Source organism: Eriocheir sinensis, unplaced genomic scaffold (assembly GCF_024679095.1).
Source record: "Eriocheir sinensis breed Jianghai 21 unplaced genomic scaffold, ASM2467909v1 Scaffold1043, whole genome shotgun sequence".
NCBI classification, from domain to species: domain Eukaryota; kingdom Metazoa; phylum Arthropoda; class Malacostraca; order Decapoda; family Varunidae; genus Eriocheir; species Eriocheir sinensis.
This window is the reverse complement of record NW_026110345.1, coordinates 55,001-74,651: the sequence shown is the minus strand read 5'-3', so window position 1 is coordinate 74,651 and position 19,651 is coordinate 55,001. Positions and strand designations below refer to the sequence as shown.

The 19,651-nt window shown below is 44.5% G+C and overlaps 2 long non-coding RNA genes across 4 annotated transcripts; both read right to left on the bottom strand.

The window, feature by feature from the left end:
- Nucleotides 1-2,033: 2,033 nt before the first annotated feature.
- On the bottom strand, nucleotides 2,034-5,212 carry LOC126989077 (uncharacterized). Its single transcript, XR_007742851.1, has 3 exons — nucleotides 4,620-5,212; nucleotides 4,014-4,116; nucleotides 2,034-3,015 (listed from the first exon to the last, which is right to left on the bottom strand). It is a non-coding gene; the product is annotated as an uncharacterized LOC126989077 (long non-coding RNA).
- Nucleotides 5,213-5,227: 15 nt separating this feature from the next.
- LOC126989076 (uncharacterized) lies at nucleotides 5,228-17,117 on the bottom strand. Of its 3 annotated transcripts, XR_007742850.1 has the most exons (5): nucleotides 16,979-17,117; nucleotides 9,618-9,671; nucleotides 9,288-9,422; nucleotides 8,674-8,769; nucleotides 5,232-5,671 (listed from the first exon to the last, which is right to left on the bottom strand). It is a non-coding gene; the product is annotated as an uncharacterized LOC126989076 (long non-coding RNA). The 3 variants fall into 3 exon arrangements; XR_007742848.1 differs by lacking the exon at nucleotides 9,288-9,422 and having other exon boundaries at nucleotides 5,228-5,671; XR_007742849.1 differs by lacking the exon at nucleotides 5,232-5,671 and having other exon boundaries at nucleotides 7,691-8,769.
- Nucleotides 17,118-19,651: the final 2,534 nt, after the last annotated feature.

The following is a 19,651-nucleotide window of genomic DNA, read 5'->3' as shown; positions in this document are numbered from 1 at the left end:
GGCTACCAGTGAAGGGATATCCAGCACACCAATACCACATGGGAAACACTCCACTATCCACCACAGAGGCAGAGAAAGACCTGGGAGTGTATGTTACCAGGCTACCAGTGAAGGGATATCCAGCACACCAATACCACATGGGAAACACTCCACTATCCACCACAGAGGCAGAGAAAGACCTGGGAGTGTATGTTACCAGGCTACCAGTGAAGGGATATCCAGCACACCAATACCACATGGCAAACACTCCACTATCCACCACAGAGGCAGAGAAAGACCTGGGAGTGTATGTTACCAGGCTACCAGTGAAGGGATATCCAGCACACCAATACCACATGGGAAGCACTCCACTATCCACCACAGAGGCAGAGAAAGACCTGGGAGTGTATGTTACCAGGCTACCAGTGAAGGGATATCCAGCACACCAATACCACATGGGAAACACTCCACTATCCACCACAGAGGCAGAGAAAGACCTGGGAGTGTATGTTACCAGGCTACCAGTGAAGGGATATCCAGCACACCAATACCACATGGGAAGCACTCCACTATCCACCACAGAGGCAGAGAAAGACCTGGGAGTGTATGTTACCAGGCTACCAGTGAAGGGATATCCAGCACACCAATACCACATGGGAAACACTCCACTATCCACCACAGAGGCAGAGAAAGACCTGGGAGTGTATGTTACCAGGCTACCAGTGAAGGGATATCCAGCACACCAATACCACATGGGAAACACTCCACTATCCACCACAGAGGCAGAGAAAGACCTGGGAGTGTATGTTACCAGGCTACCAGTGAAGGGATATCCAGCACACCAATACCACATGGGAGACACTCCACTATCCATCACAGAGGCAGAGAAAGACCTGGGAGTGTATGTTACCAGGCTACCAGTGAAGGGATATCCAGCACACCAATACCACATGGGAAACACTCCACTATCCACCACAGAGGCAGAGAAAGACCTGGAAGTGTATGTTACCAGGCTACCAGTGAAGGGATATCCAGCACACCAATACCACATGGGAAACACTCCACTATCCACCACAGAGAAAGACCTGGGAGTATATGTTACCAGGCTACCAGTGAAGGGATATCCAGCACACCAATACCACATGGGAAACACTCCACTATCCACCACAGAGACAGAGAAAGACCATGGAGTGTATGTTACCAGGCTACCAGTGAAGGGATATCCAGCACACCAATACCACATGGGAAACACTCCACTATCCACCACAGAGGCAGAGAAAGACCTGGGAGTGTATGTTACCAGGCTACCAGTGAAGGGATATCCAGCACACCAATACCACATGGGAAACATCTCCACTATCCACCACAGAGGCAGAGAAAGACCTGGTAGTACAGGTTACCAGGCTACCAGTGAAGGAAAAATCCGTGCCAATCGCAGCGGACAGGTTAGGTATCTAATCTAACGTGTCACAACCTAAACTAAACTAATGCAGGTAATTCTTTACAAGAGGTCCGCCTCCCCCTCCCTAAAATGGGGAAAATTCCCTACTCCCAAAAGTTTAGGGAAACTTCCCGTCCTGTTATCGCCGTTTGGCGATGTGAGGAAATAGAGGAAAATGAGAGAGGGTAAGAGGTGGAGAAAGATGAGGAGAGGTGGAAGAATGGAGAGGAAGGAATAAGGGAGACGTTTACTATCGCAAAGGCCATTTATCGTCGGGAATGTTATGACAGTACGGTCAGAGAGGTCACCAAATCCATCAGGCCGGCCTACAGTCGTCTGAAGGCGTCCTTGTTCAGAGCCATGAGTGTGTCCCACACAGGAGGGAGGCGAGTACGAAGGCAAAGGGCAGACGGTTAAGGAAGTTGGTGCAGGGAAGACGTTGAGGCGGATGAACGACCGAGAGCCCGAGGTGTTTATAGACCCTGACGGTGTAAGGTCCGTTGAAGTTCTGTTCTTACGTGTTATAGTGCTCCACATGTTGTACTTGCATGTACGTCAAGCAGTCGGACACCTGACGGTGTATTATAATGTGTTATACTGATCCATGTTTTGTACTCAACTGGACAGCAATCAGTTATCACTGATGTATAAACGCAGTGATGAGAATAGATGATTCTCGGAGTGTGATGGTTACATGTACTTCATACTGACAGGTTTGATCCATAAAACTAGAGATCGCATCAGACAGACGGGTCTTTCCTTAACAATCAACTGACTGTGGTTACACGTCCCGCGCTGCATATTTCCCACAGCTTACACCGTGTGTCCAACATATTTGAACTACTCCAACCTAACTTTACATAGCCTTCTAATGGGGTGGGGGGGCTTCACCCCTCTCAAGCCCCCCTCTGCTATAATAACTGAGTGAAATTGCGAGGTTTCCGTACATGGCAAAAAATCCCTGGAATATATTTAAACTACTCCAACCTAACTTTACATAACCTTCTAATGGGGTGGGGGGGCTTCACCCCTCTCAAGCCCCCCTCTGCTATAATAACTGAGTGAAACTGCGAGGTTTCCATACATGGCAAAAAATCCCTGGAATATATTTAAACTACTCCAACCTAACTTTACATAACCTTCTAACGGGGGGCTTTGCCCCTCTCGACCCCCCCCCCCTATGGAGGCTGAGTGAAATTGCGTGGTTTATGTACGTGGCAAAAAAATTTCTTGAATATCTTTAACCCTTAAACACATAACCTATTGAATTATACACTAACCCCAACTTTTGAAAAATGAAAAAAAATACTTCTAATTGCATTTTATTCAAACTAAAAGCAGCATGGGCAATGCCAAACTTAATCCTGTTTCTGGGGAAACAAATATATGTAAAGATTGATAAGTAAGTATTAGATTGGATAGCCTCCAAAATCTCCAAAACTCATGAAAAATACTACACCTGTTCACAATACATTTTGTATCAGGCCCTCCCATGCAAGTACTCCCATGTAGCGTGTCCCAAGCACAGCCTGGGAGTGTGGGATGCAGCTGATGTACCCCTAGCATTCTGGCACCACTGCTAGTTCTGAGGCAAGCTGTCAAAAAAGTTGATATTTTATTAGTGAAAAAAAAAAAAAAAAAGTCTGGATTATTTTTGTACAAATGTACATTAGTACAGTTGCAATTCATAGAAAATTATTACTTACATTTGAGGAGTCTGCAGAGCCTCCCTATACAAGTAAAGCACACATTGCGGCTTTTCCTAACATCATTCTGCGGAGGACACTTCCTGCACCGTACTATGCAGGAGCATAGTACGGGTTGAAACGGGCAGCAATCGCTTCTACACTGGACAGGAAAGAGCGAGAGCTGCATGCACACAACATCGACAACATCAAAGAGAACAGAAAAGCTATCAGGCATCACAGCTGTCTGGCGCCAATGAGGCGGCTGTGTTACCATTGAGAAAATATAGTGGGGTCCGATCCAGCCCCCGGATGTGTTTAAGGGTTAAACACTGCAAGAAAGGGAACACTGTGCAGCGGCTACTTGAAAACTGAGCAAACACAAAATCTTTCTCACTTTTGAATATAAAAATTTCACTCCTGGCAACTTCTGTGGTGTTGGGCTCCAAAACCTGTTTTTGCAAGAAAAGGCATCGTCCATGTTGCAGCTTGCTCCTGGAAAAAAAAAAAAAAAAAAAAAAAAGCTTATAAGAATAGTGCCATCACTCTCTTAATTAGCCTTTATCCCACTTCCTGATTCAAGCCGTGAAAGGAAATATATAAATCCTTAAATATATATTGAACAAATAAGCAAAAATATACAACTTTATGAAACAAATAAGTAGAGTTTTTACAGTAAACTGGTTTATGAAGAATTCAGCCAAGAAAAACTAGACAGCAGCTGACATATATAAATATATAAATCCTTAAATATATATTGAACAAATAAGTAAAAATATACAACTTTATGAAACAAATAAGTAGTTTTTACAGTAAACTGGTTTATGAAGATTTCAGCCAAGAAAAACTAGACAGCAGCTGACAAGAGCATGGCAGGAGGAAGACCAAGCTTCTGTTTACCTCCTCACCTGGACCTTCCAAGCATTGAGAAAGTTGAGCAGCATGACTGTGCCCATCGCACTGTCTCCCTCCTCCACAAGCTTCATCAGCAGCACAGTGGTCGGCAGGTCACTGGGGGAACACAACACTGCTACTACAATGGGTCGCCCTGTGCATGCCCAGTCTCTGGCATGATGAGGTCAGTGCTGAGTCAGAGGGCAGGAGAATAGCAGAGTAGATTATTCAGTAATAATATATCCAAAAATAATTATTTTTTCCCAAAAATTTACTATTGTTTATGTACACAGCACCTCAAGTAAGCTTACACACACACGTTAGACCTTCAGTACACTCTTGTGCATCTAACAGTGACCCAACACTGCAGGAGCATATAATTTTGGTGACTTTTGTTGTTAAGGATATTCTGAAACCAATCAGAGAAAACTAATTCAAAATATCTGTACAGGAAAAGGAAAACCTGTCATATGGAAAGGCTCCTATCTGAAGGAAGCAATGGCTAGGTCAGGTATTCTTCCACTTGTTGGCCCTCACCAGTCAAGGTGTGAAGCATGTCTTACACACCACACTTTTCATCCCCTGCATCACCAGCTAACATGAGCCCTACTACTACGTACCAAATTTCCATGAAGAGTTTGACAAAGCCGGCACCCGAAAGGAAGGGCTGAGAGACGCTTCTTCATCTTACTGTCCTTCATCTTCCACCTTTGATTAGATAGTTAGTGTAGCTTGTCACAAACAGCCTCATAAGAACCATCAGGTCTGCTGTTGTTTGTTCTTCCTTTGTGTTCTCCAGCTCCAAGGCCCCAAGTGAGTGGAGGAAACAGACATCATGCTTCTTACTACTTCACCAGACACTCAAACTTTGCATATTGAATTGCTCCAGATGCCCTGCCCCCTCCCTCACCAAGGCCTACCCTCCTTTCATCTAAGCAATCAGCTCCCTTAGCTATGGACAGGGGCTTCAGCCTAGTGTATGGTGACTTTAGCTGCTGTACGTCTTCCTTCATCAGCTTTAAACTTGCAGAATATTCTTAAAGCAATGCAGAGATGCTTTGAAGGGAGGCAGACGCATCATGCCTCTTGTTACCCCACCAAGCTGTCCCGTCAGGCACTAAACATCCCATTTTGCTGTCCTGGTACTAATTGACACTCAGAAAGACATGGAAATGGCACTAAGGAAACAGGTACGAAAGACTAGTTTGGCTGTGACCCGACCAACTCACACGCAACTTTCCAGACAAAATCAGCCGTGCTGTTCATGGTACTCCTGATCAGCACCTTCATCCCTTTCATCAGTAAACCCTGGACCAGCCTTCCTACTATTGTTTCTCCTATAGCTAACACTCTCTCAGGATGGAAGCATCAACATGTCTGGAACTTTAACGATTCTTTGGCAACTCCTCCTGTCTGTTCGGGAGCATGTTGTGACAATTCAACTTTATCTTCATCTTCCTTTTTGATGATTTGGCACTTGGTTGTTCTCTTTCCTTACAAATAGGAAGAAAATTAATTATGCTTCTACACTGGACACTCACACTAGCACGTCCTCCTATGTTGTGTGGGAGGTGAGGTAGCGCAGCTGTGGCCAGGGATTTGGTTGTTGTCCCATCGCTCATAGGCATTGCAGGACCACCACCAGCTCAGTCAGGAGGTTATGTCACTCACTCTGGAGAGAAGAGTAAAAAGCAGCTTCATTTGAAAGGGTTAAATATGGTGAGTGAAGCTTTCCAGTGAACAAAATGGCTTGAGAAAGGTAATATTCAGAGAGTAGAGAAGTTCTTGTACTAGTAAAAATGGTTGCAACATTACAACAATGGATACAAAAATAATATAAATGGATGCATTCATTCATCAATACACAGATAGATGGATACATGAAGAACATAATTAAATATAGAACCATAGATAGATATTGATAGACAGAGATGGACAGAAAAATACTCAGGTTTGCATAACACCCCCCTCCCCCTTCCCCCCCATAAAAAAAAAGGAAATCAGTTAAAATTTCCCTAAAAGAACATGTTTTCTTTTAATTTATGTATATGTTGGTGGCCTCCCGAGTCTATGTTCTGGTTGATGTGTTGATATAAACAAGCTTGGGAATGATCCTTCCTTTTAAGCCCAACCCACCGCCTTATGTTGGGTTTTACTGACTTTTTGTATTGTTGTTTTTATCATTTTTATTCTTCATATTAAAAAATAAATCAGTCAAAATTGGTGTCATGTTTAGGGAAGCAAAAGGTCATTTTCTGTAGAGTATAAATTAACACAGACCAGCCTGCACCTTGGATCAAGTGTCTGCTCTTCACTTTATAATAATCTTTTCACTCTAAATCACACTTGAACCTCAATTTCCTAGATATTGGATTTCCCAGTAGACAAAATCTTGGGTCCTGCAAGACATGTACCCGGCTATGTTCAGCCTTTCCTGACCCAGTCTGGGCATCAAAACAAGTCCAGCCGTACATCAGATTCCGTCCCCTGGTCAGTTTCTGCCGCCTGGACATATCAGTATGTTGTTCTCTCATGCAGCCACGCTTTGACCTGCTGTTGTTCTGGAATGGCATTTTGGCTGTACTCAGCTGATTGACAATCTAGGCTGGCTCTCTCCTCACCTGCCGGGGCCTGTGTGGGCTAACAGGTGAACCGAACACAGCTGAGACTTGTAGTGTGGAGATAATTGGGTAGACTCACTCCACCCTTGCTCGCCTCACGTGCTAGCAGACCAGCAGCTGCTGGATCTATGCTTGTATAGCAGACTGTAGGTCTATAAACTATAGGTAGAGTATCATGAGTAGTGCTTACAGCTTGAGTGCCACAGGCAATGGAGGGGAATGATTGGGAGGGCTGGCCCAACCAACCCCCATCCTCCTTCCTGCCAGCACATGAGGGCAGTGGTGGGCTGTAGGGGTGCAGGAACAATGAGTAAACAAGTCACTCCATGGCAGGATATTTAAACTGTCACCTCATTGCTTAATGACATATTACTAATATTATTGGCCTGGTCGTCGTAGGTGTGAGGTAGGTTGCATACCTCCAAACTTGAGGACTGCCTGTAATGGCCGCAGAGAACACAGCAAACACTGCATTGCTGCTGCTGACACTGTTCACAGGTATCAACTGCTGCTTAGGATTATCATTTAGTTTCTTCATTATAAAATTCTTATAGAAAACATTCATTGGAAATACTTCACAGTAGTACAGTGTGCTTAAGCACCTGGAGCTCAAAAAAAATTGCAGACACTTGGTGCCACTGTCCATGGTTGACATGTATTGGAAGTTTTCAAATAACTTGTTTTTGTTAATTTTTCTTAAATGTGGTGCTCGGGTGTGTGGCACTGCCAGACCCAGGGTGCCAGACAAGTATGTTCCTGCCCGGACTTTTGGCCTTCCCACCATTACTCCGGGAAATGGAGAGTCCAGTCCAACACTTTGTAATGGATTCTTTCAACTCATTTACATTTTAACATAATGAAAATAAAAAACAAAAAACAATAAAACTCAATAACCCCCCAAGAGTGTTTTTTATATTCCAGGTTTTTTTTTCTGCAAAGACAGATATAGATAGATATATTGATGATAACTGAATGTATTTATTAGAGATATGAGACTAGCAAAAGATAGATATATTGATAACTGAATGTATTTATTAGAGATATGACAGACTAGCAAAAGATAAATATATTGATAACTGAATGTATTTATTAGAGATATGACAGACTAGCAAAAGACAGATATATTGATAACTGAATGTATTTATTAGAGATATGACAGACTGGCAGACAGATATATTGATAACTGAATGTATTTATTAGAGATATGACAGACTGGCAGACAGATATATTGATAACTGAATGTATTTATTAGAGATATGACAGACAGATGTATTGATAACTGAATGTATTTAAAGATATGACAGACAGATATATTGATAACTGAATGTATTTAGAGATATGACAGACAGATGTATTGATAACTGAATGTATTTAAAGATATGACAGACAGATATATTGATAACTGAATGTATTTAGAGATATGACAGACAGATATATTGATAACTGAATGTATTTAAAGATATGACAGACAGATATATTGATAACTGAATGTATTTAGAGATATGACAGACATATATTGATAACTGAATGTATTTAAAGATATGACAGACAGATGTATTGATAACTGAATGTATTTAGAGATATGACAGACAGATATATTGATAAGTGAATGTATTTAGAGATATGACAGACAGATATATTGATAACTGAATGTATTTAAAGATATGACAGACAGATATATTGATAACTGAATGTATTTAGAGATATGACAGACAGATATATTGATAAGTGAATGTATTTAGAGATATGACAGACAGATATATTGATAACTGAATGTATTTAAAGATATGACAGACAGATATATTGATAACTGAATGTATTTAAAGATATGACAGACAGATGTATTGATAACTGAATGTATTTAAAGATATGACAGACAGATATATTGATAACTGAATGTATTTAAAGATATGACAGACAGATGTATTGATAACTGAATGTATTTAAAGATATGACAGACAGATATATTGATAACTGAATGTATTTAAAGATATGACAGACTGTCAAAGGCATACACAGCTAGAGTCACACATGTAAAGGCCAAGCCACTCACTTCTATGAGGGGGTCTGCATGACAGCAAGGGACTGGGCAGGCAAGACATGGCACTGGTCTTTGCTGCTGTGGTCAGAGGGGCTGGGTGGTGCCCACCTGTTGGGCACAAAACCCAGTTACTGGCACATACTTCCATTATCTTTAATCTAACATAACACTCTCTCTTGTTGGTGTCATATCTCCATCATATCATATTTGCCACTCTTGTTTTATACTGCTGGGGACAGAATGACATGCAAATATAGGTACATTAGCAAGGCCCAAGGCATGGGAACAGATCCTTGGAGACAAAAATAACATCTCATGATCTAGGGAAAGATCACCCATTGAAACATTCATACTCATTCTTCATTCAGGTCTGAGAATTTTACAAGCTTTCCCTCAATTGAAAACTTATATCAGAGTATTTGTGTTACATTTGATACAACCTTTACCGTTAAATTACACTGTCCTTCAATCTTTTCTCCATTAAGAACTAAAGTATCGACTATCTTGCTAACAATCATCTCCAGTGACTTGATTATGCACCTTGCATTTCATGACAATCAAATTAATCACAATGTTTACACCACAAAGTCACCAGTGAAGGATCAACCCTCATGGAACTCAGTCACCTGAGACAAGACTGGAAGCAGCTTCTCAAGTTCCTGATTTATGGAGTATGAGACACAAGCAAACAAGGGACAAGCCTCATTCTTCAGTGCAATGTCACTGAGCTGAGCAAGACTTGCCTTACATCCAAGGACCAACTGAAACATTAGACCAATAATGGGTTTAAAGCATGATATTAACAAGTCATGTGTGAAGACAGGGCAAAGGTGTGAGTTCACCACAGAAGGTACATGGAATGTCTCAAGCTGAGTGTATGCTTGCATGCATGTGTGTGTGTGTGTGTGTGTGTGTGTGTGTGTGTGTGTGTGTGTGTGCTTCAGATACTGCCTCACCTTCTCACAGGTAATTACCAGGTCCACCGTCAGCTGCCCGGCACTCACTGTTGGCTGCAAAATGCAAGAAAAGGAGCAAGTTTAGTGAATTCAATGAAGAACACAACAAATGATTAGTAAATTGGTTGCTTCAAGTTGATGGATAAAAAACTTGATCATTGCTAATTTACTGAAAGATCACATACGTTAGCATTCAACAGACGAAAGTCACTACCATTCCATTTATGGAGAAAGTACTAAACATTATATGAGATGGAATATTAAAGACACCCACGAAGAACAAATTAAAGGTAACAACACTGGGAGGAAAGTGTTTGTGGATACAATACACTAATCTAATGTTATTCTGGATGAGGAAGGAGCACTGGCCTAGCTGGACTCTGATACTAGCTACTTCACTAGTACTGGAATTGATATCAAGGGTACAAAAATGAGGCTACCAATTCTGATAAATTATATCATTCTAAACCAAGAACAATATAGATTCCTTGTCAACAAATTGTATTCTTAACCCGGTGGTGGTGGTAGCAGCGGGGATCATGTTTCTTAATGGTCCCTCAGAGCGAGAAAAATGAGAAAAAAACATCACTCACACAAAGCACTTCATAATATATATCAAAGCATTTGTGATCAGATTATGTATCATCTATTTTGAGGGGTTTATATCATGGCACAAATTTGGCCCGTCGCTGCCACACGGTAAAGCCACAAATTTGGTCCGTCGCTGCTACACGGTAAAGCCACAAATTTGCCGATCTGTCATACATGGTAAAGCCACAAATTTGGCCCGTCGCTGCTACACGGTAAAGCCACAAATTTAGCCCGTCACTGCTACATGGTAAAGCCACAAATTTGGCCGGTCACTGCTACACGGTAAAGCCACAAATTTAGCCCGTCACTGCTACACGGTAAAGCCACAAATTTGGCCCGTCACTGCTACACGGTAAAGCCACAAATTTGGCCGGTCACTGCTACATGGTAAAGCCACAAATTTGGGCGGTCACTGCTACACGGTAAAGCCACAAATTTAGTCCATCACTGCTACATGGTAAAGCCACAAATTTGGCCCGTCACTGCTACACGGTAAAGCCACAAATTTAGTCCATCACTGCTACATGGTAAAGCCACAAATTTGGCCCGTCACTGCTACACGGTAAAGACACAAATTTGGCCCGTCACTGCTACACGGTAAAGACACAAATTTGGCCCGTCACTGCTACACGGTAGAGACACAAATTTGGCCCATCACTGCTACTGGGTTAATGCATGTAAGCTTAAAGACAAAAACTGAGACCCACTTAATTGGCCACATAGGAATTACTATACTGTATATGGTAAAGTTTTGTAAACACAGGAGCAAATTTACAATGGCATACTATTGTAAACACATATAACACTGGGTCAAGGCACTGACTCGCCAAGATCAAGCTGTACTTGGTAAAAACACTCTGCTAAGGACACTGAGGGAAATTGCGTGTTTCTGTACGTGGCAAAAAATCCCTTGAATATATTTAAACTATTCCAACCTAACTTTACATAACCTTATAATGAGGGGCTTCACCTCTTTCGACCCCCCCCCCCCCCTCTTCTTTGGACACTGAGTGAAATTACGTGGTTTTCGTACACAGCAAAATATCCCTCAAATATATTCAAACTACTCCAACCTAACTTTACATAACCTTTTAATTGGGGGCTTCACCCCTCTCGACCACCCTTTGCTATAAAGACTGAGTGAAATTGTGCAGTTTCCGTTTGATATGTAAGTAGATTAAGAATAGAGTAAGAAGTATTTATAAGTTATACATTACTGTTAAGTTTCCTTTGTAGGCGCCCCAAAAAGTAACTCTATAATAACAGGGAATCCAAATCCCTTATAGGAGATTTAATACCTTTATAGTTTTGTATGTTTCTGCAATAGGATTGTATTGTAAGTTTGAGCTACATGTATGTAGCTTGGAGAGGATTCCTCTCAGACGAGGGCGCTGAGCCTCAAGGAGCAATGTAGAGTTGTCAATAAATATTAAGTGCCTCCAAACGTATCCTCCAGACTGACACCACGGACACGTCCACGAGGATGGGATATAACCAGTTACTACAAGCTACACCTATTACAGGTGTGCACTGGTGCTGTGACCAGTAACCAAATGCTGCTAGGCCACAAACACAGCACCGTACATGGCAAAAAATCCCTTGAATATATTTAACCCGGTAGCAGCGGGGATCATGTTTCTTAATGGTCCCTCCAAGCGAGAAAAATGAGAAAAAATCACCCCTCATACAAACCATTTCATAATACGTATATATCAAAGCATTTGTGATCAGTTTATGTATCATCTATTTTTGGGGTTTATATCATGGCACAAATTTGGCCCGTCTGCTACACGGTAAATTTGCTTTTTGGCCTGTCGCTGCTACACGGTAAAGCCACAAATTTGGCCCGTCGTTGCTACCAGGTTATACTACCCAACCTAACCTTACATAACCTTCTAACGGGGGCTTCACCCCTCTCGACCCCCCCCTCTTCTATGGACAATGAGTGAAATTGCGAGGTTTCCGTATGTGGCAAAAATCCTCAAATATATTTAAACTACTCAAACCTAACCTTACATAACCTTCCAACGGGGCTTCACCCTCTCGACCCCCTCTGCTATAAACACTGAGTGAAGTAACAAGGTTTCTGAACGTGGCAAAAAATCCTCTAATATATTCAAACGCAAATAAATCTAGGGAATAGCGGTCTAGCGGGTGCGCTATGGCACGGTGGTATTACAACATTTCCGCACGTATAACTGGTTTTGACGAGCGGACAGGTGGCTTGTTTATGTCACAGGTGTATATTTCCACGCTGGCTCTTCCCTTTCTTCACCCTGGAGCTTGCAGTCTCATCGCCCATCGACTTGGAAGAAATTGTGAGGTCATGGAAATATACACCCTTGTGACATAAACACACCTGTCCGCTTGTCAAAACCCGAGAGGGCGCTGGAAATGTTGCAATTACCACCACACCGTGCCCTAAACGCGCACCACCCGCTAGGAGCCGCTATTCCCAAGATTTACCATTCAAACTACTCCAACCTAACTTTACATGACCTTCTAACTGGGGGGCTTCACCCCTCTCGGCCGCCTCTCTGCAATAAAGACTGAGTGGAAGTGCGAGATTTCCGTACGTGGCAAAAAATTCCTCAAATATCTCTAAACTACTCCACCCTAACTTTACCTAACCTTATAATGGGGGGGCTTCACCCCTCTCCACCCCCCCTTTTCTATGGACATTGAGTGAAATTGCAATGTGTCCATATGTGGCAAAGAATCCCTCAAATATATTTAAACTACTCAAACCTAACTTTATGTAACCTTGTAATGGGGCCCGTGAGGGGGTAAATTACCCCAAAGTGGGGTAATTTGGTCTTTTTTGTGGGGTACTCAGCAGACAAAGGTGGCCAAAAAAAAAAAAATCAATGTATAATTCTAGCCATTGCATTAGGCTTTAGACGAGGGCCGCTGAAGCTGTCCTTTTAGTCAACAGTTCCCTGCATAATATACCACATACAAATATATTAGCACATTTTTTTTAAGTATGGGCTACAAAGCAGTTGTGCAAGCCTAAGCAAAATGGGGTAAAGGAGGTGTGGAGAGCATGCAGGGTAATGAGACAACAATGGTTGGTGGCTTCACTCCCTCTTCTATGGAGACTGAGTGATATTATGGTTTCCACGTGGCAAACAATGGCTGAATGTAGAATTTTCCTACATCTAGGTAAATGTAAAGAATTTCCCTACATCTAGGTAAATGTAAAGAATTTCCTACATCTAGGTAAATGTAAAGAATTTCCTACATCTAGGTAATGTAAAGAATTTCCCTACATCTAGGTAAATGTAAAGAATTTCCCTACATCTAGTAAATGTAAAGAATTTCCTACATCTAGGTAAATGTAAAGAATTTCCCTACATCTAGGTAATGTAAAGAATTTCCTACATCTAGGTAATGTAAAGAATTTTCCCACATCTAGGTAAATGTAAAGAATTTCCCTACATCTAGGTAAATGTAAAGAATTTCCCTACATCTAGGTAAATGTAAAGAATTTCCCTACATCTAGGTAAATGTAAAGAATTTCCCTACATCTAGGTAAATGTAAAGAATTTCCCTACATCTAGGTAAATGTAAAGAATTTCCCTACATCTAGGGTATTTTTCAACCCACATAACTGAAAAACTGTGTGTTTGAAATGCATTTCCTGTTTGCCGCTGTATTCCCCGCACTCCCAAAGGCCGTGAGAGGAAGGAGAGAGGGAGAGAGAGAGAGAGAGAGAGAGAGAGAGAGAGGAAGGAATGCAAGGTATGTAAGTGAGGCGAGAGAGAGAGGGGGCCCACCCTGCCACACACCCATGGTTGCAATTCACCCCCCATGCCCACCCTGCCACACACCCATGGCTGCACCCACCCCATGCCCACCCTGCCACACGCCCATGGTTGGAATTCACCCCCCATGCCCACCCGGCCACACACCCATGGTTGGAATTCACCCCATGCCCACCTCTGCCACACACCCATGGTTGGAATTCACCCCATGCCCACCCACACACCCACTGGAATTCACCCCATGCCCACCTGCCACACGCCCATGGTTGGAATTCACCCCCATGCCCACCCGCCACACACCCATGGTTGGAATTCACCCCATGCCCACCCTGCCACACACCCATTGTTGCTATTCAACCACCAGGCCCACCCTGCCACACACCCATGGTTGGAATTCACTCCCCATGCCCACCCCACAACACACCCATGGTTGGAATTCACTCCCCATGCCCACCCCACCACACACCCATGGTTGGAATTCACCCCCCATGCTCACCCTAACACACACACCCATGGTTGGAATTCACCCCCATGCCCACCCCTGCCACACACCCATGGTTGGACCACCTCATGCCCACCCCACACACACCATGGTTGGAATTCACCTCCATGCCCACCCCTGCCACACGCCCCATGGTTGGAATTCACCCCATGCCCATACCGCCACACACCCATGGTTGGAATTCACCCCACGCCCACCCTTCCACACACCCATGGTTGGAATTCACTCCCCATGCCCACCCCGCCACACACCCATGGTTGGAATTCACCCCCCATGCCCACCCCGCCACACGCCCATGGTTGGAATTCACCCCCCATGCCCACCCCGCCACACACCCATGGTTGGAATTCACCCCATGCCCACCCTGCCACACACCCATGGTTGGAATTCCGCCCCCCTGCCCACCCCGCCACACTCCCATGGTTGAATTCACCCCCATGCCCACCCCTGCCACACACCCATGGTTGGAATTCACCCCATGCCCACCCCTGCCACACGCCCATGGTTGGAATTCACCCCATGCCCACCCGCCACACGCCCATGGTTGAATTCACCCCCATGCCCACCCCTGCCACACACCCATGGTTGAATTCACCCTCCATGCCCACCCCCGCCACACGCCATGATTGGAATTCACCCCATGCCCACCACACACACCCATGGTTGAATTCACCCATGCCCACCCTGCCACACGCCCATGGTTGGAATTCACCCCATGCCCACCCCACCACACGCCCATGGTTGGAATTCACCCCCATGCCCACCCCGCCACGCACCCATGGTTGGAATTCACCCCCATGCCCACCCTGCCACACACCCATGGTTGGAATTCATTACCCATGCCCACCCCACACACACACCCATGGTTGGAATTCACCCCCTCACCCCACACACACCATGGTTGGAATTCACCCCCCATGCCCACCCCGCCACACGCCCATGGTTGGAATTCACCCCCATGCCCACCTGCCACACACCCATGGTTGGAATTCACCCCATGCACACCCTGCCACACGCCCATGGTTGGAATTCACCCCATGCCCACCCCTGCCACACGCCCATGGTTGGAATTCACCCCCATGCCCACCTGCCGCCACACGCCCATGGTTGGAATTCACTCCCATGCCCACCCCCACACACACCCATGGTTGGAATTCACCCCATGCTCACTTGCCACACACCCATGGGAATTCACCCCATGCCCACCCCTGCCACACCCATGTGAATTCACCCACCATGCTCACCCACACACGCCCATGGCTGGAATTCACCCCATGCCCACCCTGCCACACGCCCATGGTTGGAATTCACCCCATGCCCACCCTGCCACACGCCCATGGTTGGAATTCCACCATGCCCACCCTGCCACACACCCATGGTTGGAATTCACCCGCATGCCCACCCCGCCACACACCCATGGTTGGAATTCACCCCATGCCCACCCTGCCACACACCCATGGTTGGAATTCACCCCATGCCCACCCATGCCCACCCTGCCACACACCCATGGTTGAATTCACCCCCATGCCTGACACCTGCCACACACCCATGGTTGGAATTCACCCCCATGCCCACCCTGCCACACCCCCCCCATGATTGGAATTCACCCCATGCCCACCCTGCCACACACCCATGATTGGAATTCACCCCATGCCCACCCCTGCCACACACCCATGATTGAATTCACCCCCATGCCCACCCTGCCACACACCCATGATTGGAATTCACCCCCCATGCCCACCCTGCCACACACCCATGATTGAATTCACCCCCATGCCCACCCTGCCACACACCCATGATTGAATTCACCCCCATGCCCACCCTGCCACACACCCATGGTTGGAATTCACCCCCCATGCCCACCCTGCCACACGCCCATGGTTGGAATTCACCCCATGCCCACCCCTGCCACACACCCATGGTTGGAATTCACCCCCATGCCCACCCTGCCACACGCCCATGGTTGGAATTCACCCCATGCCCACCTGCCACACGCCCATGGTTGGAATTCACCCCCATGCTCACCCTGCCACACGCCCATGGTTGAATTCACCCCCCATGCTCACCCTGCCACACGCCCATGGTTGGAATTCACCCCCCATGCCCACCCTGCCACACACCCATGGTTGAATTCACCCCATGCCCACCCCTGCCACACGCCCATGGTTGAATTCACCCCATGCTCACCCTGCCACACGCCCAGGGTTGGAATTCACCACCCATGCCCACCCTGCCACACACCCATGGTTGGAATTCACCCCCCATGCCCACCCCGCCCACTCTGCCAGACGCCCATGATTGGAATTCACCCCATGCCCACCTGCCCACCCTGCCACACGCCCATGGTTGGAATTCACCCCCCACGCCCACAGCCTTCCCCCCACAAATAAACCATCCCTAACAGACACAAAAACCCGCCTTAAAACACGGCTGCCAGGATTAGAAGGGGGATGTCAGCCACACAGGCCTATAAAACGGCCTATATCTCCGCCCAGGCTTACCCCCGTGGCACTCCAGACGGAAAGCAGAACGGTGAAGAGTGCCAAGTGCCAGGCAGACAGTAACAGCCTCCTTCACCTGAATAAACCGAGGAAATCACTTTATAAATCTCCGCTTCGTTTTGAACCGTCTGCCAGTCCGCCATCTTGAAGGACTACTGTTTTAATGGTACCGATAACAGATTATTGGTACTTGTTTTGGTATCGGACCTGCTGGTGTTTTGATACCGGTATTGAATTGTTGGTTCTAGTTTGGGAACCGTTAATAGAAACCAGTATTGGCGTATTGGTTCTGGTCTGGGTACCGGTACGCTATTATCGGTACCATGTATAGGAGATAGCAGTCTCACTCAGAATAGGTACCAGTTCCGTAGTCATTGGTGCCGATAATATTGGTACCTACCACTACTACCACTATTACTACTACTGCTACAAGTATAAGTATATGATGAAAATAGCAACATTAATAATAATAATAATAATAACAATAATAATAATAATAATAATAATAATAATAATAATAATAATAATAATAATAATATAGGCCTAATATATTAGTCAAGTTTATATATACTCTGTGTGTGTGTGTGTGTGTGTGTGTGTGTGTGTCAGAGATTTACATAGATTTACATAGAAATCAGACCACACAGACCCCATGGTCCAGACTAGGTGGTCTGTCCTTAAACCTAAGTGAATCTACACTAATCAGATGGGTCCAAAACGTTGCATTTCTACTCTAGTTGATATTAAGTTGAAGGAAGTGACGGTCGAGCTTGTTTTTAAAGGAGTCAATCGTGTTACACTGGACCACTGACGGTGGGAGCTTATTCCATTCTCGCACTACAACGTTGGTGAAGAAAAATTTGGTGCAGTCTGAATTTACTTGTCTACATTTGAGTTTTATGCCATTGTTCCTCGTTCGCAAAGTGTCATCGATCATAAACAATCTTGTTCTGTCTACATTCGTGAAACTATTAAGTATTTTAAAACATTCGATCAGTTTTCCTCGGAGGCGACGTTTCTCAAGAGAGAACATGTTAAGGGTGGAAAGCCTTTCTTCGTAGGATTTGTTGCGCAAGGAAGGGATCATTTTTGTTGCCCGACGCTGAACACCTTCTAGTTTAGCAATGTCCTTTGCATGATGGGGAGACCAAAACTGTACCGCATATTCCAAGTGGGGTCTGACTAAACTATTGTAGAGCGGAAGTATTACATTTTTATTCTTGAATAGAAAGTTTCTTTTAATGAAGCCCAACATTCTGTTTGCTTTATTTGCTGCATCGATGCATTGCTGTGAGAATTTGAGGTTTGACGCGATTTTAATCCCCAGGTCCTTAACGCATTGAACACTTGTGAGTTTAACGCCGCGTATTTCGTAATCGAACTTCTTATTTTTTGTTCCAACTTGAAGGACCTGGCACTTGTCAACGTTAAAGGGCATCTCCCATTTATCCGACCAAGCTGAAATTTTGTGCAAATCCTCTTGGAGGCTTTGCCTGTCTTCGTCAGTGAGAACCGAGTTACCCATCTTTGTGTCGTCTGCAAATTTACTAATGCGATTATTGAGTCCAACATCCACGTCGTTGATGTAAATAATGAAGAGCACTGGGCCAAGAACCGAGCCCTGAGGGACGCCACTAGTGACCGGCGCCCACTCTGAGTTAAATCCGTCAATCACTACTCTTTGTTGTCTGTTGCTCAACCAATTCGCGATCCATTGGTTTACTTGACCGTCAATGCCTATTTGCTTTAATTTGTAAAGTAATTTATGATGTGGGACTTTATCAAACGCTTTCTTGAAATCAAGATAGACTACGTCCACTGATTTGGTTACGTCATAAATTGAGAAGAGATCGTTATAAAAGGTCAGTAGGTTTGACAGGCAGGATCTTTTATTACGGAAGCCATGTTGTGAATCCCCAATTAATGAGTGGCTTTCGAGGTAACTCACAATTTTGTCTTTAATTATGCTCTCAAGTAGCTTACCTACAATTGAAGTTAGACTAATGGGTCGGTAGTTACCTGGTATTTTTTTGGTCTCCTTTCTTAATTAAAAATCGGTGTCACGTTAGCCTTTTTCCAATCCGAAGGGACGATGCCTTGTCGCAAGGACATATTGAATACGGTAGTGAGGGAGGAGAGTATTTCGCCTTTTGTTTCTTTAAACAGTATAGGATATACTTTGTCGGGTCCGGGTCTTTTATTTGTTTTAAGTGAATGGAGAGCTTTAAGGACTTCATCGGTTGTTATTTCAAAATCAGGCAATGCATGCTCGAGATTTACAATAGCACTGGTGTTGTTGGTAGCGAGAGGAAGACTGTTAGTATTAAACACCGAGGAAAAGTAATTGTTTAAGAGGTTTGCAATGTGTTGGCTGTCAGTCACTAGTGCACCGTCGCTGTTTGTTAAAGGTCCAATACCACTTTTGATCGCCTTTCTGTTGTTTATGTAACTGAAGAAAGATTTCGGATTATTTTTGCAGTTGGCTGCAATATTTTCTTCATATCTACGCTTTGCTTGACCTACTAGTCTTTTTACTCGTCGCCTGGCATGATTATAAAGTCTAATGTTTTCGGGCGTGCTTTGTTCTTTCTTTAACCTGTAAAACAATTTTCTCTCATTGACTGATTGTTTAATTTCGCTATTAAACCACGGTGGGCTTTTATTAGTGTTAAT